At 47.3% G+C, this 25,395-nt stretch overlaps 1 protein-coding gene across 2 annotated transcripts in view; it reads left to right on the top strand.

Annotated features, from left to right (window-relative positions):
* DIS3L2 (DIS3 like 3'-5' exoribonuclease 2) overlaps nucleotides 1–25,395 on the top strand; it is an 838,626-nt gene that overhangs the window by 513,482 nt on the left and 299,749 nt on the right. The window lies entirely within an intron of this gene.

Below are 25,395 nucleotides of genomic sequence, written 5' to 3'. Positions count from 1 at the left end.
CCCATCAGATGAATTAAATGAAGTGTGTGAAGAAGCTTGGGCTTTCCCTGATAAAAAATTGGTAATTCCTAAGAAGGTACTAATGGCGTTCCCTTTCCCGCCAGAGGATAGGTCACGTTGGGAAACACCTCCTAGGGTGGATAAAGCGCTCACACGTTTGTCTAAAAAGGTGGCACTACCGTCTCCGGATACGGCCGCCCTCAAGGAACCTGCTGATAGCAAGCAGGAGGCGATCCTGAAGTCTGTATATACACACTCAGGCATTATACTTAGGCCAGCTATTGCGTCAGCTTGGATGTGCAGTGCTGCCGCTGCGTGGTCAGATAAACTGTCAGAAAATATTGACACATTAGACAGAGACACGATCCTGTTAACCATAGACCATATAAAAGACTCAGTCTTATATATGAGAGATGCACAGAGGGAAATCTGCCGACTGGCATCTAAAGTTAGTGCATTGTCCATTTCTGCTAGGAGAGGCTTATGGACTCGCCAGTGGACAGGAGATGCAGATTCTAAAAGGCACATGGAAGTGTTGCCATATAAGGGTGAGGAATTATTTGGGGATGGTCTCTCGGACCTAGTTTCCACAGCAACGTCTTGGAAGTAAGCATTTTTACCCCATGTCCCCTCACAGCCTAAGAAGGCGCCGTTTTATCAGGTTCAGTCCTTTCGGACCCAGAAAAACAGGCGTGGAAAAGGCGGGTCTTTTCTATCCAGAGGCAGAGGTAGGGGAAAAAGGCTGCAACAAACAGCAGGTTCCCAGGAGCAAAAGTCCTCCCCCGCTTCTTCTGCCAAGTCCGCCGCATGACGGTGGGGCTCCACAGGCGGAGCCTGGTACGGTGGGGGGCCGCCTCAAGAATTTCAGCGATCAGTGGGCTCGCTCACAGGTGGATCCCTGGATCCTTCAAATAGTATCTCAGGGGTACAAACTGGAATTCGAGGCGTCTCCACCCCACTGGTTCCTAAAATCTGCCTTGCCGATTGCTCCCTCAGACAGGGAGGCGGTGCTAGCGGCAATTCACAAGCTGTATTCCCAGCAGGTGATAATCGAGGTACCCCTACTTCAACAAGGCCGGGGTTACTATTCCACACTATTTGTGGTACCGAAACCGGACGGTTCGGTGAGACCCATTTTAAATTTGAAATCCTTGAACACATACATAAAAAAATTCAAGTTCAAGATGGAATCGCTCAGGGCGGTTATTGCGAGCCTGGAAGAGGGGGATTACATGGTATCCCTGGACATCAAGGATGCTTACTTGCATGTCCCCATTTACCATCCTCACCAGGAGTACCTCAGATTTGTGGTACAGGATTGCCATTACCAATTCCAGACGCTGCCGTTTGGACTGTCCACGGCACCGAGGGTATTTACCAAGGTTATGGCGGAAATGATGATACTCCTTCGAAAAAAGGGAGTTTTAATTATCCCGTACTTGGACGATCTCCTAATAAAAGCGAGGTCCAAGGAACAGTTGTTGGTGGGAGTAGCACTATCTCAGGAGGTGCTGCACCAGCACGGCTGGATTCTGAATATCCCAAAGTCACAGCTGGTTCCGACGACGCGGCTACTGTTCCTGGGTATGATTCTGGATACAGTCCAGAAAAAAAGTGTTTCTCCCGGAGGAGAAAGCCAGGGAGTTGTCATCTCTAGTCAGAGACCTCCTGAAGCCAAAACAGGTATCAGTGCATCGCTGCACGCGGGTCCTGGGAAAGATGGTGGCTTCTTACGAAGCAATTCCCTTCGGCAGGTTCCATGCCAGAATCTTTCAGTGGGACCTGTTGGACCAGTGGTCCGGATCGCATCTTCAGATGCATCGCTTAATAACCCTGTCTCCAAGAACCAGGGTGTCTCTACTGTGGTGGCTGCAGAGTGCCCATCTTCTAGAGGGCCGCAGGTTCGGCATACAGGACTGGGTCCTGGTGACCACGGATGCCAGCCAACGAGGCTGGGGGGCAGTCACACAGGGAAGAAACTTCCAAGGACTATGGTCGAGTCAGGAGACTTCCCTTCACATAAATATTCTGGAACTAAGGGCCATCTACAATGCCCTAAGTCAAGCAAAATCCCTGCTCCTACACCAGCCGGTGCTGATCCAGTCAGACAACATCACGGCAGTCGCCCATGTAAATCGACAGGGCGGCACAAGAAGCAGGATGGCGATGGCAGAAGCCACAAGAATCCTCCGATGGGCGGAGAATCATGTACTAGCACTGTCAGCAGTGTTCATTCCGGGAGTGGACAACTGGGAAGCAGACTTCCTCAGCAGACACGACCTACACCTGGGAGAGTGGGGACTTCATCCAGAAGTCTTCCAGATGCTGGTAAACCGTTGGGAAAAACCACAGGTGGACATGATGGCGTCCCGCCTCAACAAAAAGTTAAAAAGATATTGCGCCAGGTCAAGGGACCCTCAGGCGGTAGCTGTGGACGCTCTAGTGACACCGTGGGTGTACCAGTCGGTTTATGTGTTCCCTCCTCTGCCTCTCATACCAAAGATATTGAGAATAATAAGAAAGCGAGGAGTAAACACAATTCTCGTGGTTCCGGATTGGCCAAGACGAGCGTGGTACCCGGAACTTCAAGAGATGCTCTCAGAGGACCCGTGGCCTCTACCGCTCAGACAGGACCTGCTACAGCAGGGGCCCTGTCTGTTCCAAGACTTACCACGGCTGCGTTTGACGGCATGGAGGTTGAACACCGGATCCTAAAGGAAAAGGGTATTCCGGAAGAAGTCATTCCTACGCTTATTAAGGCCAGGAAAGATGTTACGGCAAAGCATTATCACCGCATATGGCGGAAATATGTTGCATGGGGCGAGGCCTAAAAGGCCCCAACAGAGGAATTTCAACTAGGTCGATTTCTGCATTTCCTGCAAGCAGGAGTGAATATGGGCCTAAAACTAGGCTCCATTAAAGTACAGATCTCGGCTCTGTCGATTTTCTTTCAAAAAGAACTAGCTTCAGTACCTGAAGTTCAGACATTTGTGAAAGGAGTGCTGCATATTCAGCCCCCGTTTGTGCCTCCTGTGGCACCTTGGGATCTCAACGTGGTGTTGAGTTTCTTAAAATCACATTGGTTTGAGCCACTAAAAACCGTGGATCTGAAATATCTCACGTGGAAAGTGGTCATGTTATTGGCCTTGGCTTCAGCCAGGCGAGTGTCAGAATTGGCGGCTTTATCATGTAAAAGCCCTTATCTGATTTTCCATATGGATAGGGCAGAATTGAAGACTCGTCCCCAATTTCTCCCTAAGGTGGTGTCAGCGTTTCACCTGAACCAGCCTATTGTGGTGCCTGCGGCTACTAGGGATTTGGAGGACTCCAAGTTGCTAGACGTTGTCAGGGCCCTGAAAATATATGTTTCCAGGACGGCTGGAGTCAGAAAATCTGACTCGCTGTTTATCCTGTATGCACCCAACAAGCTGGGTGCTCCTGCTTCTAAGCAGTCTGTTGCTCGCTGGATTTGTAGTACAATTCAGTTTGCACATTCTGTGGCATGCCTGCCACAGCCAAAATCTGTAAATGCCCATTCCACAAGGAAGGTGGGCTCATCTTGGGCGGCTGCCCGAGGGGTCTCGGCTTTACAACTTTGCCGAGCAGCTACTTGGTCAGGGGCAAACACGTTTGCAAAATTCTACAAATTTGATACCCTGGCTGAGGAGGACCTGGAGTTCTCTCATTCGGTGCTGCTGAGTCATCCGCACTCTCCCGCCCGTTTGGGAGCTTTGGTATAATCCCCATGGTCCTTACGGAGTTCCCAGCATCCACTAGGACGTCAGAGAAAATAAGAATTTACTCACCGGTAATTCTATTTCTCGTAGTCCGTAGTGGATGCTGGGCGCCCATCCCAAGTGCGGATTGTCTGCAATACTTGTAAATAGTTATTGTTAACTAAAGGGTTATTGTTGAGCCATCTGTTGAGAGGCTCAGTTGTTTTCATACTGTCAAACTGGATATAGTATCACGAGTTGTACGGTGTGATTGGTGTGGCTGGTAAGAGTCTTACCCGGGATTCTAAATCCTTCCTTATTATGTCAGCTCGTCCGGGCACAGTGTCCTAACTGAGGCTTGGAGGAGGGTCATAGTGGGAGGAGCCAGTGCACACCAGGTAGTCATAAATCTTTCTAGAGTGCCCAGCCTCCTTCGGAGCCCGCTATTCCCCATGGTCCTTACGGAGTTCCCAGCATCCACTACGGACTACGAGAAATAGAATTACCGGTGAGTAAATTCTTATTTTTTTAATTTTAATTGTTTGATCACTTATAAGAGTCTCCGTATTGTATAGTGTTACCATATTTGAATCTATTATTTGTTTTCATAAAACAAATAATCTACAGAGGAGGTATAGAATGATACATATGTATTGAATACTCTTTAGACCGTATAACACTGATGTTACATTTATTGTGTTTGTAATAAACCGTAAATCAATGTCAGGCTGAAGTGAAATAAACATTGGTTCATTGATGTTTCCAAGCGACATCACAAAGCTTAACTGACAATGTTATGTGTGTCAATCCCTTTCAGTGCTGAGTGAATCACATCTGAGAGATAAGTCACACTCTAACTAGGTAGCAAATACTGCACATACGCTAGGCACAAAAAGATGTGGGAATACACAGATGCCGAATGATGCATACTAATGAGAAATGCTATTGGTCGCCCATTCTCTACTTTCCCAACAGGCATATAATCACCTCAACAAAGTCTATACGCAAATGCATTCAGAGGGGGATTTTCAATTGTTTGAAAAGTCAGTTGGGTGTATGTTTTTTTTCCTATCTAATAGACAGGAAAAAACAGACACCTAACTGACTTTTCAAACATTAGAATCCCTCCCCCCAGAGTCTTGATTAGGCTAATTACTCAGTAAACACCATTGTTTCAGATTCATTTAGTGGCAAACTGAAGATAAAACTGCGCATTTATTGCGACAACCTACCCACCTTATGACATCACACCTACAGTATGCTGTAACTGGCATTAGCAAACATTGAATGATGTGAGCACTGCACAGTTGTCCATAAAGGAATAACAAATATAGGGTAACGGACAAGGACAGCTTTGCAATATCTGTATGAGACTTCTGTTTCTCATATGAAAGCCCTGCCTCCTGGAGTTGCGGTTTCTCCTCCTCCACTGTACTCTCCTTTTCCTCTACTTGTGCAAACAGGGTTTCTGTGAAACTCAAAACAAAAGTCCATTGTCTGTTTTTATAATGTAGAAATTCTTCATTTACCCTTGAAAACCTACAGATGTAGCCATGCTCAGCTATCCTCTGTGGCATGTAGTGCGAAAAACTAGTCGCATTATGTTTGCCTGCACCTTGTCGCAGCATGGTGTATTCGGTCAGTGTAATGAAATGAGTCTCCGTCAGGTGCAATACTGGTATTCGTCCACCAGGTGTTTTTTTTATTTTTAAACCACCATTGTGCATTATAGATGTGAACACAGAAAAAGTTTGTCTCAGAGTCTGACGTACACAAAGAAAAGCACAGTTCAGAGTTCTACACAGCTTTCTAAAATCATTACATTCAGCGATAAAGTTGGGACACGCAGCACTATTGAAAAAAAAAAAAAAATTACACTGAGCGACATCACTATGTCGCTGCAGGTGTCAGTCACCTGTCTCCATGGCTCTCTTGGGATAGTGGTATCGCTGATGGTTACCATGCCTGTGAGCTAGGGTTTGATTCCCACAAAGGAAACACTTGTATATCTGTGTAAAAAGTAGTATCCCCAGTTTTTATTAGGGGTGTGCACCGGGCCATTTTTTTTTGTTTTTGTATTTTGGTTTTGGATCTGGATCTCCGTGTTTTGGATTGGTTTTGCCAAAACCACCCTTGCGGTTTTTGGTTTTGGATCTGGATTTTTTTTTCTAAAAAAAATATCAAAACAACTAAAATAACAGTATTAACCACAATAACATTAATTTCCACTCATTTCCAGACTATTCTGAACAGCTCACAATATTGTTTTTATCCAGTTTAGGCCAGAAGGTTGCACTGAGGTAGCTGGACGGAGCAGCAGCAACCCTTGGATGTATATACTGGGAGGACAAAATATTTTAAAAAAAGAATGTATTTAAAAAAAAGACGCATTACAGTGATCGCAAAAACGCGCTATGGCGCGTATTTTACCCAATAATTGATTGTGGGGACTCAAAAATAAAAACACCCAGGGTCCCTCAGGACGCGCTCTGACCAGCAGCGCTGTCCTGCGCTGTCAGTCAGATTCCGTCTCCACGGCAGCAGAGGGAGGAACTTGGAAGGGGAGGAGACCCTGTGAGAGTGTGTGTGTGTGTTCTCCAGCCCCGCCTCCCCTCCCCGTCTGCTCCGCGCGCGCCGCACATGACAGAATCATCCTGCTGTGTGTGTGGGCCGTAGCTAGGGCTGTGACCTCCGCGGGCGGGCTGAGGAAATCCACTGTGCCCCTCCAGCGAGCTACAGGAGTCAGACGGCGGAGGAAGCAGGAAGATGCCAGCGGTAAGTGGCGGGACAAGAGGCGGCTGCGGGTGCTACAGCATGAGGGTCATATGGGCTGGAAAGGAGTAGGGGGAAGCTCCTGCAGGACCAGACCCGCCCCATTCATTCCCTCTAACCTGCCGCTCTGTATTGTAATCTAAACCCTGTCACCCGCTCCCCTCTTCCACGATACTCTGTTGAAGCTCCACAGGGCACAGGAGCAGGGTAATACTGGAGGGATATAAGAACTGCCCCCCTCCCCTTTTCCCCAGTGTGTATAATAACTGCCCCCTCCACCCTTCCCCTGTGAGTATAACTGCCTCCCCCCCACCCCCCTTCCCCTGTGTGTGTAATAACTTCCCCCCTTCCCCTGTGTGTGTAATAACTTCCGCCCCTTCCCCTGTGTGTATAACTGCCTCCCCCGCATCCCCCTTCCCCTGTGTGTGTAATAACTTCCCCCCTTCCCCTGTGTGTGTAATATCTTCCCCCCTTCCCGTGTGTGTATAACTGCCTCCCCCCCACGCCCCTTCCCCTGTGTGTGTAATAACTTCCCCCCTTCCCCTGTGCTCTGCCTGGTGGAATGTGTATAATGCAGTGATTGCAAAATACGTGCTATGGCGCGTTTTTACGTGCTACAAGCAGAGGGGGACTGTTTTTTTTAAAATGAGCGGGTCCTGTAGGACGCGCTGTCTCTAACTGACCAGTGCGTCTGTGCCAATACCGTTCTTCAGTGCCTCTCTCGCCATTAAATCGCCGCCGGCAGTTTCTCCCTGTCCAATCGCGCTGTCCGCAGCTTCTCCCTGTCCAATTGCGCTGTCCGCAGCTTCTCCCTGTCCAAACGCGCTGCCCGCAGCTTCTCCCTGTCCAAACGCGCTGCCGGCAATGTGTCCCCATTCAAGTGCGGCTGAGACGTGACGTCTCTCCTCCCTGTCCGCCAGCGTACTCGCCGTTCTGCTCCAAACTACAGTAAGAAGCAGCTGCGAGCAGGCGCCGGGGCGGGCTGTGTTATGACACACAGTGGCTGCTCACTAGCCAGCGCAGCGCAATCATTGAGGAAGCCTGTGTCTCTCTGGCTGCATACGGCTGCACTCCCTGGGGGATTAAGTAAGTTATACTTATAATCAACTAACATACGCTCCGTATGTATGTGTGTGGGAGGGAAGAGAGTGTCGGCAGCTAATGATGCAGATATGGAGGATGGGGCAGTGCCCATCATACACTCTGCCCATACCTCCTCAGTGTCCATTATAAACACACCAAATTCTTCCACTGTGGGCAACATACACCCCCCACACATACCCACAGAGTGACCATCACATGCACACCCACAGTGTCCATTATATACTGCTCTACCTGGCGCAATGTGTATAACGTGCTCTACCTGGCGTAATGTATATAACGTTCTCTACCTGTCGCAATGTGTGTAACGTTCTCTACCTGTCGCAATGTGTATAACATGCTCTGCCTGGCGCAAAGTGTATAATGTACTCTGCCTAGCGCAATGTGTATAACGTGCTCTGCCTGGCGCAATGTGTATAACGTGCTCTGCCTGGCGCAATGTGTATAACGTGCTCTGCCTGGCGCAATGTGTATAACGTGCTCTGCCTGGCGCAATGTATATAGGTGGTTCTACCTGATGCAATGAGTATAATGTGCTCTACCTGGCTCAGTGTGTATATAGGTGCTTCTACCTGGTGCAATGTGTATATATAATGTGCTCTGCCTGGCGCAAAGTGTATAATGTACTCTACCTGGTGCAATGTGTATAATGTGCTCTGCCTGGCCCAGTGTGTATAGGCGGTTCTACCTGGTGCAATGTGTATAATGTGCTCTAACTGGTGCAATGTGTATTAATGTGCTCTACCTGGCGCAGTGTGTATAGGTGGTTCTACATAGTGTAATGTGTATAAGCGGCACTACTCTGTGGTGTAATGTGAATTGGTACTATTATGTGGCCAAGCCCCTTCCCCACAAAGCCAGACCCTTACATTTTTTATGCGCGCCTTCGGCGCGCACTGTCCATACTTTCCAATATGGGAGGGGGACCACCAATTCACTTTCTGCCAAAGGGCACCAAAATGTCTAGGTACAGCTCTGGAGCAGTGTTCTGTATACTACACAGCCCAGCAGCACTGTCACCCCTTTCTTCCCCTTGCAACACTTTTGTAGTGTCCAAATCAAGTTGTGGGGTTTCATATTTGAATCATTAATAAGATTAATAATAACCTTCATTCCGATGGGACCCAGAATAGGACAGGTAGGACCCCAATTTTTAAAAGTGAGGGGTCCCTGGGACCCACTTTTTTTTAGGCTCAGCGCGATCACTGGCATTAGGCAAGGCTCAAGATTTCAGTTCACAAAAAGATTAAGGCAAAGAAGAATAAAAAAGACAATATTTTAGATTTAATTTATTTAATTTCAATTTATTTTAATTAATTTAATTTATTTAGAATCAAATTCTTCATTTCCTCCAAGATATCTTCAATGTGCAGAAAGTTCACTATACGAGTGTGGAGAGTTTATTTATATTCATTAAATTTAAATTGATCTAATTCATAATAATAATAATTATTATTATTAATATTTGAATTAATTACAATGTGGTGATAGAGTTATGAAAATAGGACAATACGTTATAATAAGAATATGATCTACAGACACCACACCCTGAAATGGATGGAGCACACCAGGATGTATTCTGGGAGGATACAGCATAAAATATTTTAAAAAAGTCTTATTTTGGGTTGCCTGACAGAACACCCCTAGATGGACGGAGCAGCTGCAGTGCCTGGATGTATACTGGGATGACACAGCACAAAATATGAATTTAAATCAAAATATAAATTATTTATTTTCTCTGACGTCCTAGTGGATGCTGGGAACTCCGTAAGGACCATGGGGAATAGCGGCTCCGCAGGAGACTGGGCACAAAAGTAAAAGCTTTTAGGTCACCTGGTGTGCACTGGCTCCTCCCCCTATGACCATCCTCCAAGCCTCAGTTAGATTTTTGTGCCCGGCCGAGAAGGGTGCATGCTAGGTAGCTCTCCAGAGCTGCTTAGAGTAAAAGTTCTAAATAGGTTTTTTTATTTTCAGTGAGACCTGCTGGCAACAGGCTCACTGCACCGTGGGACTAAGGGGAGAAGAAGCGAACTCACCTGACTGCAGAGTGGATTGGGCTTCTTGGCTACTGGACATTAGCTCCAGAGGGACGATCACAGGTTCAGCCTGGATGGGTCCCGGAGCCGCGCCGCCGGCCCCCTTACAGAGCCAGAAGAGCGAAGAGGTCCGGAAAAATCGGCGGCAGAAGACGTTCCTGTCTTCAATAAGGTAGCGCACAGCACTGCAGCTGTGCGCCATTGCTCTCAGCACACTTCACACTCCGGTCACTGAGGGTGCAGGGCGCTGGGGGGGGGCGCCCTGAGACGCAATAAAACATGTTTAATCCTTATATGGCTAAAGAAATACATCACATATAGCTCCTGGGCTATATGGATGCATTTCACCCCTGCCAGTTTTCCTAAAAAAAAAAAAAAGCGGGAGAAAAGGCCGCCGTGAAGGGGGCGGAGCCTATCTCCTCAGCACACAAGCGCCATTTTCCCTCACAGTTCCGCTGGAAGGAAGGCTCCCAGACTCTCCCCTGCAGTCCTGCTACAGAATCAGGGTAAAACAAGAGAGGGGGGGCACTAATTGGCAGAAAATACATATATAGCAGCTATAGAAGGGAGAAACACTTATATAAGGTTATCCCTGCATATATATATAGCGCTCTGGTGTGTGCTGGCAAACTCTCCCTCTGTCTCCCCAAAGGGCTCGTGGGGTCCTGTCCTCTATCAGAGCATTCCCTGTGTGTGTGCTGTGTGTCGGTACGATTGTGTCGACATGTATGAGGAGGAAAATGATGTGGAGGCGGAGCAATTGCCTGTAATAGTGATGTCACCCCCTAGGGAGTCGACACCTGACTGGATGGTCATATGGAAGGAATTACGTGACAGTGTCAGCACTTTGCAAAAAACTGTTGACGACATGAGACAGCCGACAAATCAGTTAGTGCCTGTCCAGGCGTCTCAAACACCGTCAGGGGCTCTAAAGCGCCCGTTACCTCAGATGGTCGACACAGACCCAGACACGGATACTGACTCCAGTGTCGACGGTGACGAGACAAACGTAATGTCCAGTAGGGCCACACGTTACATGATCACGGCAATGAAGGAGGCTTTGAACATTTCTGATACTACAAGTACCACAAAAAAGGGTATTATGTGGGGTGTGAAAAAACTACCCATAGTTTTTCCTGAATCAGATGAATTAAATGAGGTGTGTGACAAAGCGTGGGTTTCCCCCGATAAAAAACTGCTGATTTCTAATAAATTATTGGCATTATACCCTTTCCTGCCAGAGGTTAGGGCGCGTTGGGAAACACCCCCTAGGGTAGATAAGGCGCTCACACGCTTATCAAAACAAGTGGCGTTAACGTCTCCTGATACGGCCGCCCTCAAGGAACCAGCTGATAGAAAGCTGGAAAATATCCTAAAAGGTATATACACACATACTGGTGTTATACTACGACCAGCAATCGCCTCAGCCTGGATGTGCAGTGCTGGAGTGGCTTGGTCGGATTCCCTGACTGAAAATATTGATACCCTGGATAGGGACAGTATATTATTGACTATAGAGCATTTAAAGGATGCATTACTATATATGCGAGATGCACAGAGGGATATTTGCACCCTGGCATCAAGAGTAAGTGCGTTGTCCATTTCTGCCAGAAGAAGTTTATGGACACGACAGTGGTCAGGTGATGCGGATTCAAAACAGCATATGGAAGTTTTGCCGTATAAAGGGGAGGAGTTATTTGGGGTCGGTCTATCAGACCTGGTGGCCACGGCGACGGCTGGGAAATCCACCTTTTTACCCCAGGTCACCTCTCAGCAGAAAAAGACACCGTCTTTTCAAACTCAGTCCTTTCGTCCCCATAAGGGCAAGCGGGCAAAAGGCCACTCATTTCTGCCCCGGGGCAGAGAAAGGGGAAAAAGACTGCAGCAAGCAGCCTCTTCCCAGGATCAGAAGCCCTCCCCCGCTTCTGCCAAGTCTTCAGCATGACGCTGGGGCTTTACAGGCGGACTCAGGCACGGTGGGGGCCCGTCTCAAAAATTTCAACGCGCAGTGGGCTCACTCGCAAGTGGACCCCTGGATCCTGCAGGTAGTATCACAGGGTTACAAACTGGAATTCGAGACGTCTGCTCTACCAACGTCTCCCTCCGACAGGGAGGCAGTATGGGAAGCTATTCACAAGCTGTATTCCCAGCAGGTGATAATCAAGGTACCCCTCCTACAACAGGGAAAAGGGGTATTATTCCACGCTGTTTGTGGTACCGAAGCCGGACGGCTCGGTGAGACCGATTTTAAATCTAAAATCATTGAACACTTACATAAAAAGGTTCAAATTCAAGATGGAATCACTCAGAGCAGTGATAGCAAACCTGGAAGAAGGGGACTATATGGTGTCTCTGGACATCAAAGATGCTTATCTCCATGTCCCAATCTACCCTTCTCACCAAGGGTACCTCAGGTTTGTGGTACAGAACTGTCATTATCAGTTTCAGACGCTGCCGTTTGGGTTGTCCACGGCACCACGGGTCTTTACCAAGGTAATGGCCGAAATGATGAATCTTCTTCGAAGAAAAGGCGTCTTAATTATCCCTTACTTGGACGATCTCCTGATAAGGGCAAGGTCCAGGGAACAGTTAGAGGTCGGAGTAGCACTATCTCAGGTGGTGCTACGTCAGCACGGGTGGATTCTAAATATTCCAAAATCGCAGCTGATTCCAACAACACGTCTACTGTTCCTAGGGATGATTCTGGACACAGTCCAGAAAAAGGTGTTTCTCCCGGAGGAGAAGGCCAGGGAGTTATCCGAGCTAGTCAGGAACCTCCTGAAACCAGGACAAGTGTCAGTGCATCAATGCACAAGGGTCCTGGGAACGATGGTGGCTTCTTACGAAGCGATTCCATTCGGAAGATTCCATTCAAGAACGTTTCAGTGGGATCTGCTGGACAAATGGTCCGGATCGCATCTTCAGATGTATCAGCGGATAACCCTATCTCCAAGGACAAGGGTGTCTCTCCTGTGGTGGTTGCAGAGTGCTCATCTTCTAGAGGGCCGCAGATTCGGCATTCAGGACTGGATTCTGGTGACCACGGATGCCAGCCTGAGAGGCTGGGGAGCAGTCACACAGGGAAGAAACTTCCAGGGCTTGTGGTCAAGCATGGAAACGTCTCCACATAAATATCCTGGAACTAAGGGCAATTTACAATGCCCTAAGTCAAGCAAGGCCTCTGCTTCAGGGTCAGTCGGTTTTGATCCAATCGGACAACATCACGGCAGTCGCCCACTTAAACAGACAGGGCGGCACAAGAAGCAGGAGGGCAATGGCAGAAGCTGCAAGAATTCTTCGCTGGGCGGAAAATCATGTGACAGCACTGTCAGCGGTGTTCATTCCGGGAGTGGACAACTGGGAAGCAGACTTCCTCAGCAGACACGACCTCCACCCGGGGGAGTGGGGACTTCACCCAGAAGTCTTCCACGTGATTGTAAACCGTTGGGAAAAACCAAAGGTGGACATGATGGCGTCTCGTCTCAACAAGAAACTAGACAGATATTGCGCCAGGTCAAGGGACCCTCAGGCAATAGCGGTGGACGCTCTGGTAACACCGTGGGTGTACCAGTCAGTGTATGTGTTCCCTCCTCTGCCTCTCATACCCAAAGTACTGAGAATCATAAGAAGGAGAGGAGTAAGAACTATACTCGTGGCTCCGGATTGGCCAAGAAGGACTTGGTACCCGGAACTTCAAGAGATGCTCACGGAGGACCCGTGGCCTCTACCTCTCAGAAAGGACCTGCTCCAGCAGGGACCTTGTCTGTTTCAAGACTTACCGCGGCTGCGTTTGACGGCATGGAGGTTGAACGCCGGATCCTGAAGGAAAAAGGCATTCCAGATGAAGTCATCCCTACCCTGGTCAAGGCCAGAAAGGATGTAACCGCAAAACATTATCACCGCATTTGGTGAAAATATGTTGCGTGGTGTGAGGCCAAGAAGGCCCCTACAGAGGAATTTCAACTGGGTCGTTTCCTGCATTTCCTGCAAACAGGACTATCTATGGGCCTAAAATTAGGGTCCATTAAGGTTCAAATTTCGGCCCTGTCAATCTTCTTCCAAAAAGAACTGGCTTCAGTGCCTGAAGTTAAGACGTTTGTCAAAGGGGTACTGCATATACAGCCTCCTTTTGTGCCTCCAGTGGCACCTTGGGATCTCAATGTAGTGTTGAGTCTCCTAAAATCACATTGGTTTGAACCACTCACCACTGTGGAATTGAAATATCTCACATGGAAAGTGGTCATGCTGTTAGCCCTGGCTTCAGCCAGGCGTGTCTCTGAATTGGCGGCTTTATCATATAAAATCCCTTACCTAATTTTTCATTCAGACAGGGCAGAACTGAGGACTCGCCCTCAATTTCTCCCTAAGGTGGTTTCAGCGTTTCACATGAACCAGCCTATTGTGGTACCTGCGGCGACTAGAGACTTGGAGGACTCCAAGTTGCTGGACGTAGTCAGGGCCCTGAAAATATATGTTTCCAGGACGGCTGGAGTCAGAAAATCTGACTCGCTGTTTATCCTGTATGCACCCAACAAGCTGGGTGCTCCTGCTTCTAAGCAGACTATTGCTCGTTGGATTTGTAGTACAATTCAGCTTGCACATTCTGTGGCAGGCCTGCCACAGCCAAAATCTGTATAAGCCCATTCCACAAGGAAAGTGGGCTCATCTTGGGCGGCTGCCCGAGGGGTCTCGGCTTTACAACTTTGCCGAGCAGCTACTTGGTCAGGGGCAAACACGTTTGCTAAATTTTACAAATTCGATACCCTGGCTGAGGAGGACCTGGAGTTCTCTCATTCGGTGCTGCAGAGTCATCCGCACTCTCCCGCCCGTTTGGGAGCTTTGGTATAATCCCCATGGTCCTTACGGAGTTCCCAGCATCCACTAGGACGTCAGAGAAAATAAGAATTTACTTACCGATAATTCTATTTCTCATAGTCCGTAGTGGATGCTGGGCGCCCATCCCAAGTGCGGATTGTCTGCAATACTTGTATATAGTTATTGTTACAAAAATCGGGTTGTTTATTGTTGTGAGCCATCTTTTCAGAGGCTCCTACGTTTATCCTACTGTTAACTGGGTTCAGATCACAAGTTGTACGGTGTGATTGGTGTGGCTGGTATGAGTCTTACCCGGGATTCAAGATCCTTCCTTATTATGTACGCTCGTCCGGGCACAGTATCCTAACTGAGGCTTGGAGGAGGGTCATAAGGGGAGGAGCCAGTGCACACCAGGTGACCTAAAAGCTTTTACTTTTGTGCCCAGTCTCCTGCGGAGCCGCTATTCCCCATGGTCCTTACGGAGTTCCCAGCATCCACTACGGACTATGAGAAATAGAATTATCGGTAAGTAAATTCTTATTATTTCACACTCTGCGGTTCCAGAGTCGTACAAATGAGTCAAAAATATGTATAATAGTTACACACTGCTGTTGACTACACTGTCAGCATCGCACAATGCGTTAATGAGTAGGAAATGTCACAGTACTTATGAAAATAAAATAAAAATTGTATAGTACACTGGGGTACAGCACAAACACAAAATAGATATATATTTTTTAGAATGATAATTTTAGGCTTTTTGTTTTTAACTGTTATTTTCATTTTACACTGGGGTGGAGCCCCTGGATGGACGGACAGATTACCCTTTTCAGAAACAGCAGAGTACCCCTTTCAAACACATAATAGAAATATAATTTTTGCTCTGGATCACACACACACACAGGATATATGGCAGTAGTGTACGGCAGTACTGATAGAAGTCACTGAGTGACACACCAATAGAAATATTTTTTTTTGCTCTGGATCACACACAGTATATATAGCAGTAGTGTATGGCAGCCGCAGTACTAGTAGTCAGAGTGACGCATCAATAGATTTTTTTTTTCTGGGATGAGGACGTTTTTGCCTTGTTTTTGGATCTGAGTTAGACATGAAAAACAGCCTGGCTCAGATCCCCAAGTTCAGATTGGTTTGGTTCTCGGGGAACCGAACCCGCTCATCCCTAGTTTTTATAGAATTTTCCCAAAACAAGCTCTCTTGCGCTTTATATACAGATTTAGACTTGCAAACAGGTATACTTTTTGCACAAATATATAATACAAGTATGACTTTTCAAATTAGGAAAGACATTTATGAGACTGAGTTTACGGTACGTCTTCCCGGGCCTCACCATTGATTTACTAGGCAACCTCCCCCAGCCCCAATCCCACCCCTATCAGACTTATGATGTTATGGACTAGGTGTTCTTAGTAAATGACAGCATGAGCCATTCATTTACATTCAGTAGTGTACCAGCAGTGTTGTGTTTTACTGAGCAGTACACCCAGTCAATGAAATCACAAGTTTCGTGTGTGAGGCTGCCTATTAAAGCAATGGGGAGGCCAGGGCCGTAACTAGGTGTGTGCCGATGGTGCCTTGCCCACAGCACACATGCACTGAAGGCGCACCATCGGCAGCACCCAACTTCCCCCCCGCCCCCTGACACGGTCGCAGCCACTGTCTCTACTGCGCTGCCGCCTGTCTTTTGGCGCCCGCCGGAGCCGCCGCCTCTGAAGGACTTTGAGCTCTGCATTCCACATTCCCCCCAGCACTACCACAGTGCCGCCTGTCTCCCGCCAGAGCCGCCACCTCTGAAGGGACTCCGAGCGCCATGCTCCAAATCCCGCCAGCGCCTGTCTCCCGTTGCCACCTCTGCAGGGGACGCGGGAGCGCTGCAGCCAGCTCCCAGGTCTCTGCCTCTCTCTGCAGCCAGCCTGCCGAATTAACACAGCAGATGGATGCCAGGATACTGGTGAGTCTCTCTCTCTCACTTTCTCCCTGCCATAAAAGGGGGACTGCCTGCCATAATGTGTAAAAAAAAAAAAAAAAAAAAAAGGGGACTGCCTGCCATAATGTGTAAATAGGGGGACTGCCTGCCATAATGTGTAAATAGGGGGACTGCCTGCCATAATGTGTAAATAGGGGGACTGCCTGCCATAAGGTTTAAAAAAAAAATGGGGACTGCCAGCCATAATGTGTAAATAGGGGGACTGCCTGCCATGGTTTTTTTTTTTTTCTTAAATGGGGACTGCCTGCCACAATGTATAAATAGGGGACTCTGCCTTTTTTAATGTGTAAAACAAAAAGCCGTAATGTGTAAAAGTGAGCTCTGCCTGCCGTACTGTGTAAAAGGGGGCTCTGCCTGCCGTAATGTATAAAAGGGAGCTATGCCTGCCGTAATGTGTAAAAGGGAGCTCTGTGGCCACACCCCTCCACATGAAGCCACGCCTAACTTGTATAAGAGAGGGGGGGGGGCACCGATGCTGTTTCTGGCACACAACGCTAAATGTCTAGTTACGGTACTGGGGGAGGCTTGGGAAGAAGTACAGTCAACTCAGTCTCGTGAAGATTCCACTCTTGTAATCTGAAAAGCCCCACTTGTGGATCTGTGTAAAAAGTAGCATTTACAGTTTTTTTTCTTCTAAATTTTGCTGTATATCTGTGTGCATGTCTGAGTCTGTATAAACTACAAAACTTGTTTTGGGGAAATTAGAAGAAAACTGTACATGATACTTTTTATACAGATATAATGCTACTTTTTACACAGATATGCAATACAAGAGTGGCTTTTCAAATTACGAGAGAGTTATCTTTGAGTCTGAGTATACTATACTTCTTCCTGGGAGTCTCTATTGCTTTAATAAGCCGCCTCTTCCACCACTAATCCCACCCCCTTTGAGACTGGGTGTACTGCGTAGCAAATGACAAACACAACACGGCTGTTTAGATTACTGTGTGTAAATGCATGGCTCATGCTGGCTTTGGTTGGTTGAAGGGTATCCAGAAGGCAAGTTCATTTAAATGACAGCATGAGCCATTCATTTACATACAATACCACATATCATTTTAACCAGCAGAAGCTGTTTGTGCATCCTATTCACATAGCGATGCTTATAAGAAGCATTTACGGCAGAAAATAGATGCCCGATGTTAGCAGAGCTGTCTGGCAATTGTGGGCTCGCTCACGCCTGGCATCTCTTGATCTCTTGGTGCATGCACAATACTAATATGCCTTACAAATGAATGTGCCTTATTGGTTTCCTTCCCTCAAGAAAAGCCAGCACGAGCCATTCATTTACATTCAGTAGTCTACCGGCTGTATTGTGTTTGTCATTTACTAAGCAGCACACCCAGTCCGTGAAATTGCAAGTTTCAAAGGGATGGTATAGTGGTGGGGGAGGCTGCCTATTAAAGCAATGGGGAGGTAGTACAGTAAACTCAGTCTCATAAAGATAACACTCTTGTATTGTATATCTGTGTAAAAGTAGCATCCAATTTTTTTTCTAATTTTTGCCAAAACAAATTCTGTCGTACTTTGACATGCACACAGATACAGTCAAAATAAAAGAAAAGCTGTAGAAGCTACCTTTTACAGAGAGGCTGCCTATTAAAGCAATGGAGAGCCCCGTGAAGAAGTACAGTAAACTCAGTCACATAACAATAAGACTTTTGTATTTTGAAAAGCCACACTTGTATATGTGTATAAAGCATTTACAGCTTTTTTTCGAATTTTGACTGTATATCTGTGTGCATGTCTAAGTCTGTATATGAAGCACAACAGAGCTTGTTTTGGGAAAAAGATAAAAAAACAAAACTGGATGCTACCTTTTCCACAGATACAATACAAGTGTGTCTTTTGCAGGAATTGAACCCTTGCTCACGGGCATGGTAACCATAGTTGATACCACCATGCAAAGAGAGCCATGGAGACAGGAGACTGACACCTGCAGTGACATAGTAATTTATTTTTTATTTTTATAGAGCTGTGTAACAACGTTATTTCTGATTGTAATGTTTTTTTATTCTTTTTAGGTAGCTTTGTAGAACTTTGAACTGTGCTTTTCTTTGTGTATGTCGGAGAGAGAGAGAAATTTTTTTTCTGTGTTCACATTTCTACCTACCCACTTGCCTGGCATGGTCGCATCAGATGCTACCACACCAGCAAGTGCCTTATCTGCCCTGGTCACACAGGATGCATTAGGACCCCGGTATATCTTCATACATTTCTGACTGGTGGAAGCTGCGTAGTTATCCTTGTGGATCATTTGCATCCATTCATATTGTTCATTAACTCAGATGGCAGCATGCTCTTTCAGCACTACAATGTTCCACCGCAAGAGGACGTAGCCATTAGATTATGACTGGAGGAGCATTCTTCTGAGGTTGGAATCATGACGTAAATCAGATTTGAACCAATTGGAATACACGTGGTATGCCGTTCAATTTGCCATCAATGGCAGGAGAAAATTAGGTGAACCATGTCTTAACAGTCCTTCAGAGAGCTTGTAGAGTCCATGCCTCATTGTGGTACTGTAATCTGATTGAAAGGAGGACACGTTATTAAACAAGTTTTTTTTTTTTTTTCTCTATCGTCCTAAGTGGATGCTGGGGTTCCTGAAAGGACCATGGGGGGATAGCGGCTCCGCAGGAGACAGGGCACAAAAAAGTAAAGCTTTACTAGGTCAGGTGGTGTGCACTGGCTCCTCCCCCTATGACCCTCCTCCAGACTCCAGTTAGATTTTGTGCCCGAACGAGAAGGGTGCAATCTAGGTGGCTCTCCTAAAGAGCTGCTTAGAGAAAGTTTAGTTTAGGTTTTTTTCTTTACAGTGAGTCCTGCTGGCAACAGGATCACTGCAACGTGGGACTTAGGGGGAAAGTAGTAAACTCACCTGCATGCAGAGTGGATTTGCTGCTTGGCTACTGGACACCATTAGCTCCAGAGGGATCGAACACAGGCCCAGCCGTGGAGTCCGGTCCCGGAGCCGCGCCGCCGACCCCCTTGCAGATGCTGAAGCGTGAAGAGGTCCGGAAACCGGCGGCTGAAGACTCCTCAGTCTTCATAAGGTAGCGCACAGCACTGCAGCTGTGCGCCATTTTCCTCTCAGCACACTTCACTGGGCAGTCACTGAGGGTGCAGAGCGCTGGGGGGGGGCGCTCTGAGAGGCAAATATAAACCTTATACAAGGCTAAAAATACCTCACATATAGCCCATAGGGGCTATATGGAGATATTTAACCCCTGCCTGACTGGAAAAATAGCGGGAGAAGAACCCGCCGAAAAAGGGGCGGGGCCTATCTCCTCAGCACACGGCGCCATTTTCTGTCACAGCTCCGCTGGTCAGAACGGCTCCCAGGTCTCTCCCCTGCACTGCACTACAGAAACAGGGTAAAACAGAGAGGGGGGGCACATTAATGGCTATATATATATATATTAAAGCAGCTATAAGGGAGCACTTAATATAAGGATATCCCTTGTATATATAGCGCTTTGTGGTGTGTGCTGGCAGACTCTCCCTCTGTCTCCCCAAAAGGGCTAGTGGGTCCTGTCTTCATTAGAGCATTCCCTGTGAGTTTGCGGTGTGTGTCGGTACGTGGTGTCGACATGTATGAGGACGATATTGGTGTGGAGGCGGAGCAATTGCCAAATATGCAGATGTCACCCCCCAGGGGGTCGACACCAGAATGGATGCCTTTATTTGTGGAATTACGTGATGGTTTATCTTCCCTTAAACAGTCAGTTGAGGACATGAGGCGGCCGGACAATCAATTAATGCCTGTCCAGGCGCCTCAAACACCGTCAGGGGCTGTAAAACGCCCTTTGCCTCAGTCGGTCGACACAGACCCAGACACGGGCACTGATTCCAGTGACGACGGTAGAAATTCAAACGTATTTTCCAGTAGGGCCACACGTTATATGATTTTGGCAATGAAGGAGACGTTACATTTAGCTGATACTACAGATACCGTAAAACAGGGTATTATGTATGGTGTGAAAAAACTACAAACAGTTTTTCCTGAATCAGAAGAATTAAATGACGTGTGTGATGAAGCGTGGGTTGCTCCTGATAAAAAGTTGATAATTTCAAAAAAGTTATTGGCATTATACCCTTTCCCGCCAGAGGTTAGGGCGCGCTGGGAAACACCCCCTAAGGTGGACAAGGCGCTCACACGCTTATCCAAACAAGTGGCGTTACCCTCTCCTGAGACGGCCGCACTTAAGGATCCATCAGATAGAAAGATGGAAGTTATTCAAAAGAATATATACACACATGCAGGTGTTATACTACGACCAGCTATAGCAACTGCCTGGATGTGCAGTGCTGGAGTAGTTTGGTCAGAATCCCTGATTGAAAATATTGATACCCTAGATAGGGACAATGTTTTACTGTCGTTAGAACAAATAAAGGATGCATTTATCTATATGCGTGATGCACAGAGGGATATTTGCACACTGGCATCTCGGGTGAGTGCTATGTCCATTTCAGCCAGAAGAGCCTTATGGACACGACAGTGGACAGGCGATGCGGATTCAAAACGTCACATGGAGGTTTTGCCGTATAAAGGGGAGGAGTTATTTGGAGTTGGTCTATCAGACTTGGTGGCCACGGCTACTGCCGGGAAATCCACTTTTTTACCTCAAGTCACTCCCCAACAGAGAAAGGCACCGACCTTTCAACCGCAGCCTTTTCGCTCCTACAAAAATAAGAGAGCAAAGGGCTTGTCGTACCTGCCACGAGGCAGAGGAAGAGGGAAGAGACACCAACAGGCAGCTCCTTCCCAGGAACAGAAGCCCTCCCCGGCTCCTGCAAAAACCTCAGCATGACGCTGGGGCCTCTCAAGCGGACTCGGGGACAGTGGGGGGCCGTCTCAAAAATTACAGCGCGCAGTGGGCTCACTCGCAGGTAGACCCCTGGATCCTGCAGATAATATCTCAGGGGTACAGGTTGGAATTAGAGACGGATCCTCCTCATCGTTTCCTGAAGTCTGCCTTACCAACCGTCTCTTCCGAAAGGGAGAGGGTGTTGGAAGCCATTCACAAGCTGTACGCTCAGCAGGTGATAGTCAAAGTACCCCTATTACAACAAGGAAAGGGGTATTATTCCACTCTATTTGTGGTACCGAAGCCGGATGGCTCGGTAAGGCCTATTCTAAATCTGAAGTCCTTGAACCTCTACATAAAAAAGTTCAAGTTCAAGATGGAGTCACTCAGAGCAGTGATAGCGAACCTGGAAGAAGGGGACTTTATGGTATCCTTGGACATCAAGGATGCGTATCTACACGTTCCGATTTACCCCGCACACCAGGGGTACCTCAGGTTCATTGTTCAAAACTGTCACTATCAGTTTCAGACGCTGCCGTTCGGATTGTCCACGGCGCCTCGGGTCTTTACCAAGGTAATGGCCGAGATGATGATTCTTCTTCGAAGAAAAGGCGTATTAGTTATCCCATACTTGGACGATCTCCTAATAAGGGCAAGGTCCAGAGAACAGCTGGAGACAGCTTTAGCACTATCTCAAGAGGTGCTAAGACAACACGGGTGGATTCTGAATATTCCAAAATCCCATTTAATCCCGACAACTCGTCTGCTGTTCCTAGGAATGATTCTGGACACGGTTCAGAAAAAGGTTTTCCTTCCAGAGGAAAAAGCCAAGGAGTTATCCGATCTGGTCAGGAACCTCCTAAAACCAGGAAAAGTGTCAGTACATCAATGCACAAGAGTCCTGGGAAAAATGGTGGCTTCTTACGAAGCAATTCCATTCGGCAGATTCCATGCAAGAATATTCCAAAGGGATCTGTTGGACAAATGGTCAGGGTCGCATCTGCAGATGCACCTGCGAATAACCCTGTCACCAAAGACAAGGGTGTCACTTCTGTGGTGGTTGCAGAAGGCTCACCTATTAGAAGGCCGCAGATTCGGCATTCAGGATTGGATCCTGGTGACCACGGACGCCAGCCTGAGAGGCTGGGGAGCAGTCACACAAGGAAGAAACTTCCAGGGAGTATGGACGAGTCTGGAAAAGTCTCTTCACATAAACATTCTGGAACTAAGAGCAATCTACAATGCTCTAAGCCAGGCGGAACTTCTCCTGCAAGGAAAGCCGGTGTTGATTCAGTCGGACAACATCACGGCGGTCGCCCATGTAAACAGGCAGGGCGGCACAAGAAGCAGGAGTGCAATGGCAGAAGCTGCCAAGATTCTTCGCTGGGCGGAGAATCACGTGATAGCACTGTCAGCAGTGTTCATCCCGGGCGTGGACAACTGGGAAGCAGACTTCCTCAGCAGACACGATCTTCATCCGGGAGAGTGGGGTCTACATCCAGAAGTCTTCAACATGTTAATAGACCGTTGGGAAAGACCAATTGTAGACATGATGGCGTCTCGCCTCAACAAGAAACTGGACAAATATTGCGCCAGGTCAAGAGATCCACAGGCAATAGCTGTGGACGCACTGGTAACTCCTTGGGTGTACCAGTCAGTGTATGTGTTTCCTCCTCTGCCGCTCATACCAAAGGTATTGAAGATCATGCGGCAAAGAAGAGTAAGAACAATACTAGTGGTTCCGGATTGGCCGAGAAGGACTTGGTATCCGGAACTTCAAGAGATGCTCACGGACGAACCGTGGCCTCTACCTCTGAGAAGGGACCTGCTACAGCAGGGTCCCTGTCTTTTTCAAGACTTACCGCGGCTGCGTTTGACGGCATGGCGGTTGAACGCCAGATCCTAAAAGGGAAAGGCATTCCAGAAGAAGTCATTCCTACCTTGATTAAGGCACGGAAGGAAGTCACCGTGAAACATTATCACCGCATTTGGCGAAAATATGTAGCGTGGTGCGAGGATCGGAGGGTTCCGACGGAGGAATTCCAACTGGGTCGTTTCCTACATTTCCTGCAATCAGGATTATCTATGGGTCTCAAATTGGGATCCATTAAGGTTCAAATTTCGGCCCTGTCAATATTCTTCCAAAAAGAATTGGCCTCTGTCCCTGAGGTCCAGACTTTTGTCAAGGGAGTACTGCATATACAGCCTCCTGTGGTGCCTCCGGTGGCACCGTGGGATCTAAATGTAGTTTTAGATTTCCTCAAATCCCATTGGTTTGAACCATTGAAAAAGGTGGATTTGAAATATCTCACATTGAAAGTGACTATGTTACTAGCCCTGGCCTCTGCCAGGAGAGTATCTGAATTGGCGGCTTTATCTTATAAAAGTCCTTATCTAATCTTCCATTCGGATAGGGCAGAACTGCGGACTCGTCCGCATTTTCTCCCTAAAGTGGTATCAGCATTTCATCTGAACCAACCTATTGTGGTGCCTGCGGCCACTAGCGACTTGGAGGACTCCAAGTTGTTGGACGTTGTCAGAGCCTTAAAAATATACATTGCAAGGACGGCTGGAGTCAGAAAATCTGACTCGCTGTTTATATTGTATGCACCCAACAAGTTGGGCGCACCTGCTTCTAAGCAGTCGATTGCTCGTTGGATTTGTAACACAATTCAACTTGCACATTCTGTGGCAGGCCTGCCACAGCCTAAAACTGTAAAAGCCCACTCCACAAGGAAGGTGGGCTCATCTTGGGCGGCTGCCCGAGGGGTCTCGGCATTACAACTCTGCCGAGCAGCTACGTGGTCGGGGGAGAACACGTTTGTAAAATTTTACAAATTTGATACCCTGGCAAAGGAGGACCTGGAGTTCTCTCATTCGGTGCTGCAGAGTCATCCGCACTCTCCCGCCCGTTTGGGAGCTTTGGTATAATCCCCATGGTCCTTTCAGGAACCCCAGCATCCACTTAGGACGATAGAGAAAATAAGAATTTACTTACCGATAATTCTATTTCTCGGAGTCCGTAGTGGATGCTGGGCGCCCATCCCAAGTGCGGATTATCTGCAATACTTGTACATAGTTATTGTTAACTAATTCGGGTTATTGTTAAGGAGCCATCTTTAAGAGGCCCTTTCTGTTGTCATACTGTTAACTGGGTTTAGATCACAAGTTGTACGGTGTGATTGGTGTGGCTGGTATGAGTCTTACCCGGGATTCAAAATGCCTCCCTTATTGTGTATGCTCGTCCGGGCACAGTACCTAACTGGAGTCTGGAGGAGGGTCATAGGGGGAGGAGCCAGTGCACACCACCTGACCTAGTAAAGCTTTACTTTTTTGTGCCCTGTCTCCTGCGGAGCCGCTATCCCCCCATGGTCCTTTCAGGAACCCCAGCATCCACTACGGACTCCGAGAAATAGAATTATCGGTAAGTAAATTCTTATTTTTTTTTTTTTTTAAAGAGTATTTTGTATGCTTCTTGCTAAGTAAGCAGGATCTGAACATAGAGGATGAAAGGAGCAGTGGCTTATGAGCGATATTCTAAAAGATTCACCATGTGTTTAGGATTTCTGATTGTTTCTTCGGTGATTAAGCTACTTTACACCAATTAAATTGATCAGATATGCTAACTGATTATGGCAACCTCAAATGTCCTACTCTTTATGAAGAGTTAAGAGTGCACTTCAAAACAAAGGTTTATTTCCTATCCATTTTTTTTTTTTTATTAAGTTTCAGGCGTATCCATCCCATCCTGAGCTCTGACTGCTCACATTATGTAAATATATGTAACCAAATATTTACTTGGGGCTTCCATTAAAGGCCCTGGGATCTCAGGGGGTCTGCTAAAGGCTCCCCACCGTGGGGGATATCCTGGACCTTCTTACGGTTTGTTTGGATTGGCTGTCTGCTCCTGTTATCTCATGTCATGAGATCGTTCTCAGTTTGTCGGTTGTATAACCCAACTTTGAAAGTTCAGGCGGATAACACCGGGCTTATTAAATTAGGATTCTGAGTAATGCTGACACAAGCTAACCAGTTCAGTGCTGCAGGGAGACATGCGCCTCATAGCAGCAGAGGTTACAAGGACACATGTCTTACGTAAAAGTTCAATATGGATTTGTAGTTTTTCCTGTGGTGTT

This window comes from Pseudophryne corroboree, chromosome 4, assembly GCF_028390025.1.
Source record: "Pseudophryne corroboree isolate aPseCor3 chromosome 4, aPseCor3.hap2, whole genome shotgun sequence".
NCBI classification, from domain to species: Eukaryota; Metazoa; Chordata; class Amphibia; order Anura; family Myobatrachidae; genus Pseudophryne; species Pseudophryne corroboree.
Note: the sequence above shows the minus strand (reverse complement) of the source record. Positions and strands in the feature narration are given on the sequence as shown.